Consider the following 12,875-nt stretch of genomic DNA (forward strand, 5'->3'; position numbering starts at 1 on the left):
CATCAAACTTGAGAGTTAAATGTATATGGCAAGTTGCCAAGTAACATCAAAAGAATTAAAGTCACTTAAAAAGTTTTATCTTTAGTCATATTGAAGCAATAAAATTTTAGGGGTTTGGTAAATTTGTGGGGGAGGGTAGGAACCTGTATAAAACTATTGATTTGGCACATTACGGCTTATTTGGAAGGTGGGTAAGAAATCTAGCAGGATAATCTGGGAAAGACACTAGATAAATATAAATACCATACATACATATATTCCTCCCCCAACTTTCCACTCTATCTTTGTTGTGTCCTCGCTTTAATTCCTTTAATTCTTTCCTCAACACTGTGCTGCTCGAGAATGAAAAGGGTTGAGAGAAGTGAAAATAGCACTGGCTCTGATTCTTGGTAAATTCTAGGGGCTTGGCCCTAATTGTTATGGTGGCTCAGAATTCAGTGCTGTTTGCATGGCTGTGGGCTCACTGTAAATCAAAGCATCTGACTCCATCACAGTTGCTATGTGCCATTTGCCACCCTTCTGTTGCCTAGAGTGACCGACCCCAGGAAATGACAGTTGTGTCGAGTCATGGATGTCCTCCAAGTGCTCATCTGTTTTTCCGTACAGGTAGCTTCACTATTCTCTGTCCTCCCAGACTTAAAATCATATCTGTAGTTCTATCTTCATAGGTTTTTGGGGGGGGGCTTAAAAGTGTTACAATGAAGGATAATGTTTTTCATGTAAGACAAAATAAAAAAAGGATAACGATATCTGTAAGTCCAAGGAAATGAAGTCCTGTTGTGGTATTTGATGTCCTGAGCTGCGACGTTCATTGCTCTTCTTCAAACTGCCTCCTCATTTAAACCTTCTCCCTAAAACTAACGGCTTTCACATTCTGAGTCCAAGTTTTCACTGAGCTCTTTAGAGAATGATTAGGATGAAAGCCAGGCAGAGGCTCCTCCTGTTTTATTACGGTGGTCACTGCAGTACCAGTGCCAGCTGTGAGACACCTGGAATGAAGCAGACTTGATCTACACTCAGACGTTTGATGGCGTTCTTATGCATTTGCAGAAACAGTTGAGCATTTCTTAAGTTTGATTCATGGGAGGCCATCTGACAGCAAGAATACATTGAGAATCAGGGGAGGGATGAAGGAAATAGAATATTTTTATTACGGAGGTAGGAATAAATTCTCTCTTGATGGCTCGTTTTGGAACAGCTAGTCATTTATGCTCACTGTTGGAAGTGGAGGCCAGAGCCAATGGAAACAAACTGGGAGTATTGTTTCCTTTTGTGACATTTAAAGGAGTTCCAAAAAGAGACAGGTAGATTAGTAGCATATTGAAATGGAAAGAAATAAAGAAATAACTATGTAACAGGATTAGAGCACAAAACCCACAAAACCAGGACTTTTAAAGTACAGACTGAAAGAATATCTCGAACATGTCTCAATGTGGGTGGTTAGCATATAGCTCTGCATGAAACATTATACATTGGTAAAAATATCATAAAAATAATTCCAGTTCTCTTTGGGAATTTTAAGTTTTTCTTGTCAGCTTAACATGGATTTAGCTTTAAAACAGGATTTAGTTTAAGAATATATTGTTCTTGTGTCTTTGTATTGTAGGAAGAAAGACAAGGAGTTAGTCCAATATAACTCTTGGGAGCAAGATTTTCAAAGTGGTAGACTAAATATCATTACCATTAATTACACAGAGAGTGTTACTTTTCACAAGTGCTCGTTATTAAGCTAAAAAGCCCCAAACAAAAAACATTCAAATGAAGTGTGCTTATGAAGAGAAGAAATGTGGAATGTGTTGTTGGTACATCTGTGTTACAAGTTTAAATATTTGCTTATAACATCTCTTTCTGTTGTTCATTTTGCTACACTGGAGTTTCAGTGCCAACACAGAAAAAAAAAAAAGAGTAGTAGGTACTTGTGCAATCCATCTGAGTTTAAAGAGCTCTGAAAAGGCTCAGAAGTCATAGCAATAATTTGACCACATCTTGAAGGTTAAAAATTCATTTCTTCCTTTTTCAGTCCTATCTCTGCCTCTCATCCTTAACCAAGAAAGAAAACAAAAACCCGCAACAACTTCAGGGCTTTCAACTGATGAATTATATGCCAAATTCCTGTACTAGTTTTCTGTTATTTAGTGAGTGCATGTTGAGATTTCACAATCGTGTTAAAGATTTTTGGAGATATACTTACTGGGGGTAGTGAGGGGTTATATTTGTTGCTCTTTTAGTCTGAAATGCTCTACAGGTGAGACTGATATAATAATACCTGCTGTTGGTCTCTTGGCTTAACCTGGAAAGGAAGATCATTTTATTATATGTTCCTTCATAGCAAGTCTCCTGTACTTTCAAAGCAGCCTTGAAATGTGTAACTCTCCTTTTAATTTTATGATGATGATTATTTTGTTTATTCTTTCACTTATGCAGGTATCTTGGATTTGGTACCAGCTTTAAGATTAAATTGATCCATTTTTGTTTTCTTCTACACTGGGCTATTATGGTGGTATTAGTGGGCAGAAGCCTCTCCCTTTGGTCATCCCATAAAATAAATATTTTATATAAGTAACTTTGATGTATAACTTTTTAGTAAGTGGGTTTTTTTTTAAAAAAAAGCTTGTTCCTTTCAAACCTTTTTATTAAAAATTCCCGGTACTGTACTTATTAAACAGAATAACATGTTCTATCTAGAGTGAAAGGAATTTTGAAATGAGACCTGGGAGGCAGGCAGATAACTGAGCTTACACCCTTCAGGTTGGACTGAGCCATTAGAATAATAAGCTGAGCACTACTCTTTAGCCATATAGTTAGGTTGCTGAAATTTGCTTTACTCCTGATAGAATTATAGCCATCATTAACACTTGGGCACATTCCCATTATCTACTCAAAATGGATTTGTCTTGGAAGGTCTCAGAAAATCCTCAGTGTCAATTTTTTAATACTAGAAGATTTTCTATCTGTCTATAAATGGGGGCTCTTAATTCATACATTGTGTGAAAAGATCATTTATATGAAATTCTTGTCTTCATTTTACCACTGTTTACTTTGGCCTTGATTTTAAGTCTCATTTGATCTGGAGCTAGTCTTTTGTCCCAGTGCTGTATTATTTTCTCTGCTTATAGAAAGCCAATGGAAAAAAATGCCCCTCTGTATTCATCTTATTTGTGGATCTCCAGAAACTTGTGGCGTGAGGCCTTCCTGGTTGTGGTTTTCTCTTATTTGCTTGTTTTCTCTTATTGCTGTTATAGATCCACTCTGTATCCATTTCCTGTGTTACACTGAAACTGGAGCAAAGGGAAGAGAAATGCAAGAGCACTGGGTCAGTTGTCAGGAGCCAAACTCTTTGTTCTGTTTTTTCTATAACATTGACTGATTCAATTGAAGATTCCCCTAACCATGATCTTGTGTTTTCTTTTTAAGTTGCCTCCCCCAAAATGTTGTTTGGAATTATTTTTTTTCCAAACGTTACAAAAATGCAAACATTACCAACCAAACCTTGAAACCTCTATTTGATTTCTTTTATGGTATCACTATGATTTTTCTCTTTTTTTTTTTTAATTTGCAAAATGATGCAGGAAATTTCATTTCCTTGGGATTTAATTTTATTTCATGATTCTGTTGCAAATAAGTTGGGCCTAAAGTGGGTTTTTATAACTACACCATGTGAATCATTTCTTTTCTGGAAGCTGGATCTTCTCTCCCACTGTGTAGCCTCATCTAGTCTCCCTGAAGTGCAGCGCTAGCAGGGTTGATAATGAAATGCGGTCCTTCTTATCACGCTCAGCAAAGGGCTCAGAGAAGATGGGAAAAAAATCAATCCCACAGGAACTTCTTGAGTGCTAGATATCCATATTCAACCCCCATGCATTTAAAATGGAAATGAGATATCTTAGGGTTTTCGTTTTTGATTTACACAAGATGTCACTGCCTCCTTGGCAATGGGAATATTTTACAGACCAACTGCTGACCTGTTTGGGAAGATCTCAGCCTGTCGCCCCAGGTCCAATGTAGTTTTTTCATATTTCTTTCGAAACTCTCAGCAGTGCTTTGCAGCAGCTTTGATTCTTCAGGCTTCAAAGGATGCCCCTTCCAGGGCCAATCTTCCAAAAGCTATCCCTGTGGCAGCTCTTACTGTAGTTAATTAATAGGGAGTTTACAAGCCAGTAATACTACGGCTTTGCAAAGCCAAGAAAATTCCAATTTGATGCTAGTGCTTTGTTATGAAATTCCCACTTGGAGTGACTCAGTCTTCAATAATCCAGCCTCAAATGGTTTTATCATGGATACAGTGTGGCTTATATAAGATGCATTATCATTAAATGCTCAAACTCAAGATCCCTCCTGAGTTTGTGAGCCTTGTTGAGTTCTCATTATAATTTACAGAAAACTTTATGCCCACATAGAGTTGGATAATCTCCAATAAGCTATTTCTCTAAGTTATATTACTTAGTGTCTCTCATTTGTGAATTCTGCCATAACCACAAGGTCCATTTTACAATTTGGTAATCAAGATTTTATACCATGTCGACCAAGTGCCTTTGTTCTTTTGTTGATGAGAGAACTGAGATACGAGAAATTATTCAAAGTAGGAGAATTAATAAAAGATTAGGATTTAGAATGTAGAATTTCCAATTGGTTGCATAGTTTACTTAGCCAAGCCATTACAAAAAAAAAAAAAGGAATTGGCATCTTTCAAAAGCTTATTGGTTTAAAGGAACTGTAAATAAATATTGAAGTTTAGTTAATTATATATACATTCCAGAGTGTAGCAATGTCTGCAGTTTATTTTGGAATGCATCAGAAACAAGATGGATGGTGACAGATGAATGGATAAAGAAGATGTGGCACATATATACAGTGGAATATTACTCAGCCATAAAAAGAAACGAAATTGAGTTATTTGTAGTGAGGTGGATGGACCTAGAGTCTGTCATACAGAGTGAAGTAAGTCAGAAAGAGAAAAACAAATACTGTATGCTAACACATATATATGGAATCTAAAAAAAAAAAAAAGGTTCTGAAGAACCTAGGGGCAGGACAGGAATAAAGACGCAGACGTAGAGAATGGACTTGAGGACACGGGGAGGGGGAAGGGTAAGCTGGGACGAAGTGAGAGAGTGGCATTGACATATATACACTACCAAATGTAAAATAGATAGCTAGTGGGAAGCAGCTGCATCACACGGGGAGATCAGCTCAGTGCTTTGTGACCACCTAGAAGGGTGGGATAGGGAGGGTGGGAGGGAGACGCAAGAGGGAGGGGATATGGGGATATATGTATATGTATAGCTGATTCACTTTGTTATACAGCAACAACTAACACAACAATGTAAAACAATTATACTCCAATAAAGATGTTTAAAAATAGATATAGATATAGATATAAACAACAACAAAAAAGATGGACTGATGGATAAGTGACAAAACAAGTATAACAAAATGTGAATCATAGAGTCTAGGTTGTGGGTATACACATATATGGGTGTTCTTTCACCTTTTATGCATACTTGAAACATTTTATAATATGATGTTTCAAAAAACAGTATTTGTTTCACTTTGCAGTTCAGAAACCATGGACTTCATTCACCATTGTTTCAGAAAACCATAGACTTCCTCAATTTGGAAATGTAATAAACATGTTTGTGATTTTTTAGGATGATAATTTTCTAAGAATAACTTTATTATTTCTGGATGATAGTAGACTAAGGGATAATCCTCCAGTTTGTTATTTCTGACATTGCTAACTTTAAGTATCTAACTTTTATACTTCTTTAAAACTTCCAGGCCAGCAATTATTGAGAGCTGAAATTCAATTCAAACATTCTGCCCAGGAGATCCTGAAATTTTGATCTTTTTTAAGGAAAGGCAATTTCTGACTTTTCTCATAAATTTGATAAAAGGAAAGCTAATATGAGGTTGGTAGTCCAGTAGGAAATGGAACTCAATTTTACATTTTTAAAATCATTTTATGGTATTAAAAATGACAGAGGTTAGAAACAAAGCTCTTATTCTTTTATTGAACTAGAATTGAAAGTGACGGAAAATCATTTTGGCCCTGGTGCAGTAAATGTTATCACTAAAACATGTTCAGGGGATATTAGGACAGTCTCTCAAGCACCAGAGACAAAAGTTCACAGAACAAGAACTGCTTTTTCTGTCCTTATCTTGAAATTATTAGATGTACAGGAGATGAAGGTATCTTAGCTCTAAGAGGACGGGGGACGGAGTATGTGTTGAAAATGATAATGTCTCCATTCTGGAGAGAGGTGAAATGGAGAGAATGTGGTGAGGATGGGTGTCTCTGCAGTGACAGACACGATGGAGGGAGTTCACAGGGACAGGAGGGCCAGCACCTGAACCAGCCCCAGGGCTGAGGAATCTGGAACCGGAGAAAATTATACTTTTGCAAAATTGTGAGCTGACAATGAAAATGGTAAGAAAGCAAGCAATGCTATTCGTTCAAAGTACTGTTTGAAGATTTTATTTAACAGGGAGATTAAACTGGAGCTGTCAGCAGCTACTTTATTTTGAGAATCCGGTAGGAGAGAAATTTTAAGTCCATTTGGGAAAAACCAATCATTTTTGAGCGTGCAGTGTGATTATTCTTTAGAATTTTGTGTAAATGGAGCAGGTTGGTAGGCATATGTTTGCTGATCCTATAATGATTAAAATTCAGAATAAGTAAGACTTGTGAAATTGAGTTTTCAGGTTCCAGCCAGTGTTCTATACTGCCATATGGCATAACTAGAATTAATTGCTGCTCCCAGTCTCTTTATTCTTTTACTGAATATCTAGGTGCCCTGTTTGAAATAGTAGAGGTTCCGCAAAAGTATTTAATCAGGAGATAGATGTTTGGCACGTTCATGAAAACAGTGTGTGTAGCTAATAGTTGCTTAGAAGAAAAAGCTTTTTGTAAGGTTTTCTACCCTAACCCCCTTTTTTATTAGGAAAAAAAAAAAAGAATGGATAAGAGAGTTAGCAAGGAAAAAAAAGAGGAAAAATTCTTAGGACTTTATAGGTCCGTGTAAATGGAAAACGTAAAGCAAGAAATCTTCTTTGCTAGAGTCTTAGCTTCTTGATACTCCAGGAGTGGCCCATGGACCACCAACATCAACATCACCCGGAAAGCTGTTAGAAGTGTAGAATCTCAGGCTCCACTGAATCAGACCCACTGGATCAGAATCTGCATTTTACTAAGATCCCAAGATTATTTGTATGCACATAAACATTTGAGAAGCACTGCTCTACCACTTACCACTTTTAAGTTCATTTTAAATTCAATTTCTTAAAACTCAGAATACATATTTCTGGAGATTATAACTCCTTAAAGGCATGGATGTTCATTTTTAAAAAAAAAAAAAAGGTCTGTAATGCTACTGGTATGTGATATGAGCTCAATAACGTGAGTTGAATGCATGGGGGAAAACTGTTATAAATATGTTCTCCAGTCCTAGGCTAAACACTAGAACAAGAGACCCTCTATATTATGAAAGTTACTGTTCAGTAGCCAACCTCACATATTCTTTTCCAGAAATAGGATGCTTTCTTTTTATTGAGCATTAGGGGATACACAGCCATTTGTAAAGACGGTGTCCATCTCTTCAAACGTCTCATGTGATAACATGTCTCTAACAGTCTGTGGTATAAGGTTACAAGGCTGCTGATCATGTATTGGAGTTCTGTTGGAGCATGGGCACCAGTCATTCCAGCCGTGATCCATCGAAAGCCCTCTGCCTTTGGTCATCATCCTTCCTATAAAGCTTTGCACTTCCTTGTCTCCACCATCTCATCTTTCCTGAGGACTTCTCTTCTAATCCTTTCCCCTGTGTTTCCTAGAATCCATGTTCTCTTATAATCAAATTCCATGATATCCTCAACCTCTTTTCTCCATCCCTGCCCAAGTAAAGCATGGTTCTTCTTCAGGACATTGTTTTGCTTGCAGTCATTTTAGGTAGAACTTGCTCATTTTCCAGAAGTGCTGTTGGCATCCTTCAAGCTCCTTGCTGTCACTTCTAGACTTTTACTCTACAATCTTATCCCAAACCTCTTCCCTTTTGAGATTTGTCTACATGGCTTTACAATTCTCTGTCATCTTGTGAGTTCAGAGTCTTCCCTCACACTATCTGTTTGAGTTCGGAGTCTTCCCTCACACTATCTGAGGACTGAGGCTATGACTCACAGTTGTCATCTTCACTCCACTATTACCACTGCCCCCCAGACACCTTCTCTTTCTCAAATTTAGCTTTTGTCTCCCGATTACATCTCTCCATCCATCAGATAAATATGCTCAAATCTCTCCTAATATTAAGAAAAACATTACATCCTACACAGTGATTCCCTCTCTAGCTACTGTCCTGTATCTCTTTTTTTACAGACACACTTCTTGAAATAGAAGCCTAGACTAGCCATTTCTGGTTTCTTCTTCTCTGGCCGCTCTTCAGTCCCCTATAATCTAGTCTCTGCTCCTATCATGTTATTCTTGACAAAGTACCAGTAACTTGCTAATTGCTACATCCAGGTGACGCTGTTCGATCTTCGTCTTATTTGGTCTCTCTGCAGCATATGACACTATTGATAGCTTCCTTTTCCTCAAAAAGTAAAAACAAACAAGCAAATAAAAACAATAAAAGCAAACAAAATATCTCTCCCTCCGTTTGTCCCCATGATAATAGTCTCTCCTGGTTTTCCTTCTTCCTTGCATTTATACTCTGATTTTAGGCTCTGGCTTGAGCTTGTTTTTCTACGCTGCCCTCTTCACTGCTGTCTCTCAGGCTTCCCTCTTTTCTCACCACATTCACTGTAGGCAGTTACATGCATATCCCTAACTCTACAACTTCCCCTGTACGTGGATGACTCCTAATTCTACAGCTCAACTGCACTTCTCTCACCAAGGCACCATACAGCATATTGGACAGCTCCTTTTGGGTGTCTTATTGATATCCTAAACTTCACAAAGCTGGGGCAGACCCTGCTGGATGCCTACCCAGCAGCCACCCTCCATTCTTCCTGGACAACAGAACCCCACCAGCCCAGGGATGACTCATGATCTGAAAGCCATTCTGCTTTGCCAGTGGTTGGTCTAGGGATTACATAAGATATAGTTTTGGCCAAAGAAATATAAGGAGAAAACTTCTGATAGCCTCTCACAGGACAGTCTTATGCTTGGGAGACCAAAAAAAAAAAAAACACATTGAAATGCAGTAGCCACCTAAGACATTACTGTGCTCTAAGGTGTTAGAGCAGAAATAAGGGAAGGGCCTAGGTCCTTCATGCCATTGTTGGGCCCCTGCATCAACCATGGAATCACTTGTCTCCAGACATTTTGTTTTGAAGGAAAAATGAACTACTTATTTAAGCCTCTGCCAGTGAGGTTTTCTGTTACTTGTAGCCAGAAGAATCCTAACTGATGGAGTGTCCAGAACTGAACTCATTATTTTATATTCTTCTCACCCCTAAAGTCTATTTCTGCTTTCACTAGGTCCTGGCCCCCAAGGCAGAATCCTGGAAGTCATTCTTGCCTCCTCTCTCTTCACTCCCCAAACCATCAACAAGCCTATCGATTCTTCATCCTAAATCTGTCTTCTCCTTTCTATTCCCTTTGTCACTGGCTAAACTTTAGCCCTCATAAAGTCTTACTCAGAGCTCTGCAAAATTCTCTTTTCTGGTTCTCTGCTTCAAGTTTCTCCCTGTTCCAGTTTATTCTGCTCCTCCATTCTGTTGAAAGGGCAAACATAAAAAAAGAAGATAATTTAATCATTTATGCTATAGAAGATGTATCGATGTAGAATGATAAGATATACTGTAAGTGAAAAAATTGGTTGTGTATATATATTTTTTTTTCAAAAAAATGCCTGAAAAATTACTCCAAAATGTTAATGATAGTAATTTCTGGAAAGTAGAGTTTGAGTGATTTTTAATTTCTCCTTTTTATTTACTTGTATTTTTCAACTCTCTACAGTGAATGTGTATTTAATCCTAAGTCACTGATATCAGAGCCTTTCCTCTTTTAAAAAGAGGCAGGGATTTAAGAGCCAAAGAGTATTTGTTTCCAGGTGGGAAAGGAGTTGGCATTGCAGAGAAAAGAGATGTGGAAGGAGGAAATTAGGCTTTAACTGTAGCCTTGGGTCACTTCTATGCAAATAAACAGCTGTATTTGGAGTGTTTTTACTCTGTGCCTAAACACACACACACACACACACACACACACACACGAAAGTAAAATTATTTTTGAGCAATATGAAATACAGCAGTCCTTTGAGTAATTTATGATGATTTTTCTAGAATATGTTTTTTTTAAATAAAGGAAGGTCATTCTCAAGGTCTTCATTAGATGAGGTATCACTAACTAGGAACAACTTCCATTTCTTAAATATTATCTTTCTGAGCTGCACTGAACTGACACAGGATTATCTACACTCTGTGACTATTTAGTAAAACATTTGTATTTGTGGGACTAGCTTTCCAAAGTGATGGTGCTTGAGTAAACCATTCACTTCCTCCTTCTCAAAACATCAGTCACCATGATGGATTTTCACGTTGGTCGTGAAGAGAAATAGAATTAACTAAGAGCAGGGTGAGGATTACAAACCGGAAGCAGTTAATTTACTTAACAAATATGTATTGGCTATTTGTATACTCTTTGCTGGGCATAATGCCAGGTGATCAAGACAGTGTCACGGAAGATATATCCCTGTTTTTCAAGAAGTCCTTGGACCAATGAGTGGCCAGACTCATGAACAGAGCCAGCACGGAGCCCACTGCCCACGGGTGTCTTCTCTAGACAGTCTGAAATGTTTGGTTTCAATTTGTTACATACCTGGAGTTTCACCATTTAGAGATTCATTTGGGCTCATAGTCCTCTTTTAAAATATAAATTCACCTGGAGGGTTAAAGGGTTTTTGATTGTACATTCAGGTGCACTAGCCCTATTTAATGATTTCCTTCTAACTTTTGGCTTAGATGATTGTGCTGAGGAAATTAAGTTTGTTGAACCTCTGTTATGGGCAATTCACAGTGCTAGGTACACTGAGTGTTATAAAGTGAACAGAGGATCCTTTTCCTCAGAAAGAATGAGGGCTTTAGAGGCTCTTGCCTCTGCAACTGAAGAATAGCAGTCACAGCTAACATTCATCACCCAATTATCCTGTGCCAGGCCCAGTGTCAAAGGGCTTTACACACATTATCTCATTTAATCCTCACAGCAGGTGAGAGATGAATACTATAATAATTCCCATTTTAGCAGATAAGAAAACTGAGGTTCAGAGAGGTAATCAACTTGCTCAAGGTTATACAGCTGTTAGGTTTTGGAATTGGGATTTGAGCCCAGGCAGTATGATTGTTTGGCCAGCACTCTTACTGAGGCTCGATTTCTTCATAACAAGTGAATAATGCTACTTCATTCATTCAACAAATGTTTATTCAGCATCCACTGTGTGCAAAGCATTTTTGTGGTGAATATGACAGTTTCCAGTCCTCCTGGAAATTATTTTTGAGCAGGATAAACTGAGTTATTATGCAATACACCCACCTTGTAGGATTGTTGTTATGCATTAAAAAAGTGCCTAATACAAGGCATGTTACCTTGTAGATACCCAAAAAATATTCCCAAGAAATTTACAACCCAATGGGAAAGATATAAAAGTATGCAGAAATAGCTACAGTTCAAGATATATTGTGGCTAACACTTTAGAAGAGGTGCCCACAGATTGTACTGTGAGATCCCAGAAAAAGAAATTACTTCTGGTTGGTGGGCTATGAGAAACCTTCATGGATGAGATGGCATCATGTCTTGGCTTTGGGTTTGAAAGGGATGGATTTTTGGTCAGATATATCGTACACAAAAATAGCATGTGCAAAGAAACCGAGGAGATAAAAGTTTAGCCATGTTTGGGAACCAAAGGGTAATTCAGTTTGTTAGGTATAAGGGAGTAACGAGAGATAGGATGGAACCAACTCATGAAAATGGGAGTTTTAACTGGATTTGGGGAGAAGAGGTACATAACTGAGAAGAGTAAATCATGGGACAGGCATGGGTAAGCTGATTCTTTAATAGGGAATTTTAGATAATCATGTGGGTCCTGGGTACCTGGGCTGAGGCCACTGGGAGACAGGAGATGGTTGCAAAGGGAGAGAGGATAAGAATGTCATAGGTTGCCTATGTTTATTCTCTATGCCCAGCAAAGGAAGACAGATCTTTCTTTCTTCCCAGTATCTCTTGCTTTGAGCTCATATTTATATCCTTCATTCCATAGCTGCCTTTGGTTTATTATGAGCTCCATAAGCTTTTATGGATAACCAGATAATCTAACCACTTTTCAGAAATTTATGTCAATGGGAAAATACGTTCTAAGTGGCTGACTTTATGCTTCAACTTTTGAAATGTGACTGGTTTGTAAATTAAAGATTGTATTTACTATATCTCAGATTTATTAACAAGATTTAATCGTTTTTTTTAAAGCATATCCAGAAAACTTAACACTATCATTTACTTTGTTTCTTTAGGAAAATGCATTTCAAGGTCCAAACAACTGGAAATGAATTTTGGAATACAGTCTATACTTGAACTGAGGGCTGCCTGTCTATAATTCCCTTAACAGGAAACCATTTATAAAATACCCATATCCTTTATAGTGTTCTACAGACTTGCCCCATCATGTGAATTATCTGGGGATCTTGTTAAAAATACAGACTTCTAGGTCACTACCCTGGACATGCTAATTTAGTGTGAACACTGGGGAATCCGTGTTTCAATTAGGGTTCCAGAAGATTCTTAAAATCAGACAAATATGTGTAAAAATCTTTATTAGAGGACACTATTTTTGTATAGTAAGTAGCTACTTTGGTTTTAAACTGAATTTTAACAGGGGAACAAAGGAAGAAGG

The 12,875-nt window shown here is 37.7% G+C and overlaps 1 protein-coding gene across 2 annotated transcripts in view; it reads left to right on the top strand.

Moving 5' to 3' along the window:
* Positions 1 to 12,875, top strand: part of SKAP1 (src kinase associated phosphoprotein 1) — a 282,843-nt gene that overhangs the window by 46,880 nt on the left and 223,088 nt on the right. The window lies entirely within an intron of this gene.

The sequence above is a fragment of the Balaenoptera physalus genome (genome assembly GCF_965194825.1).
Source record: "Balaenoptera physalus genome assembly, chromosome: 20".
NCBI classification, from domain to species: Eukaryota; Metazoa; Chordata; class Mammalia; order Artiodactyla; family Balaenopteridae; genus Balaenoptera; species Balaenoptera physalus.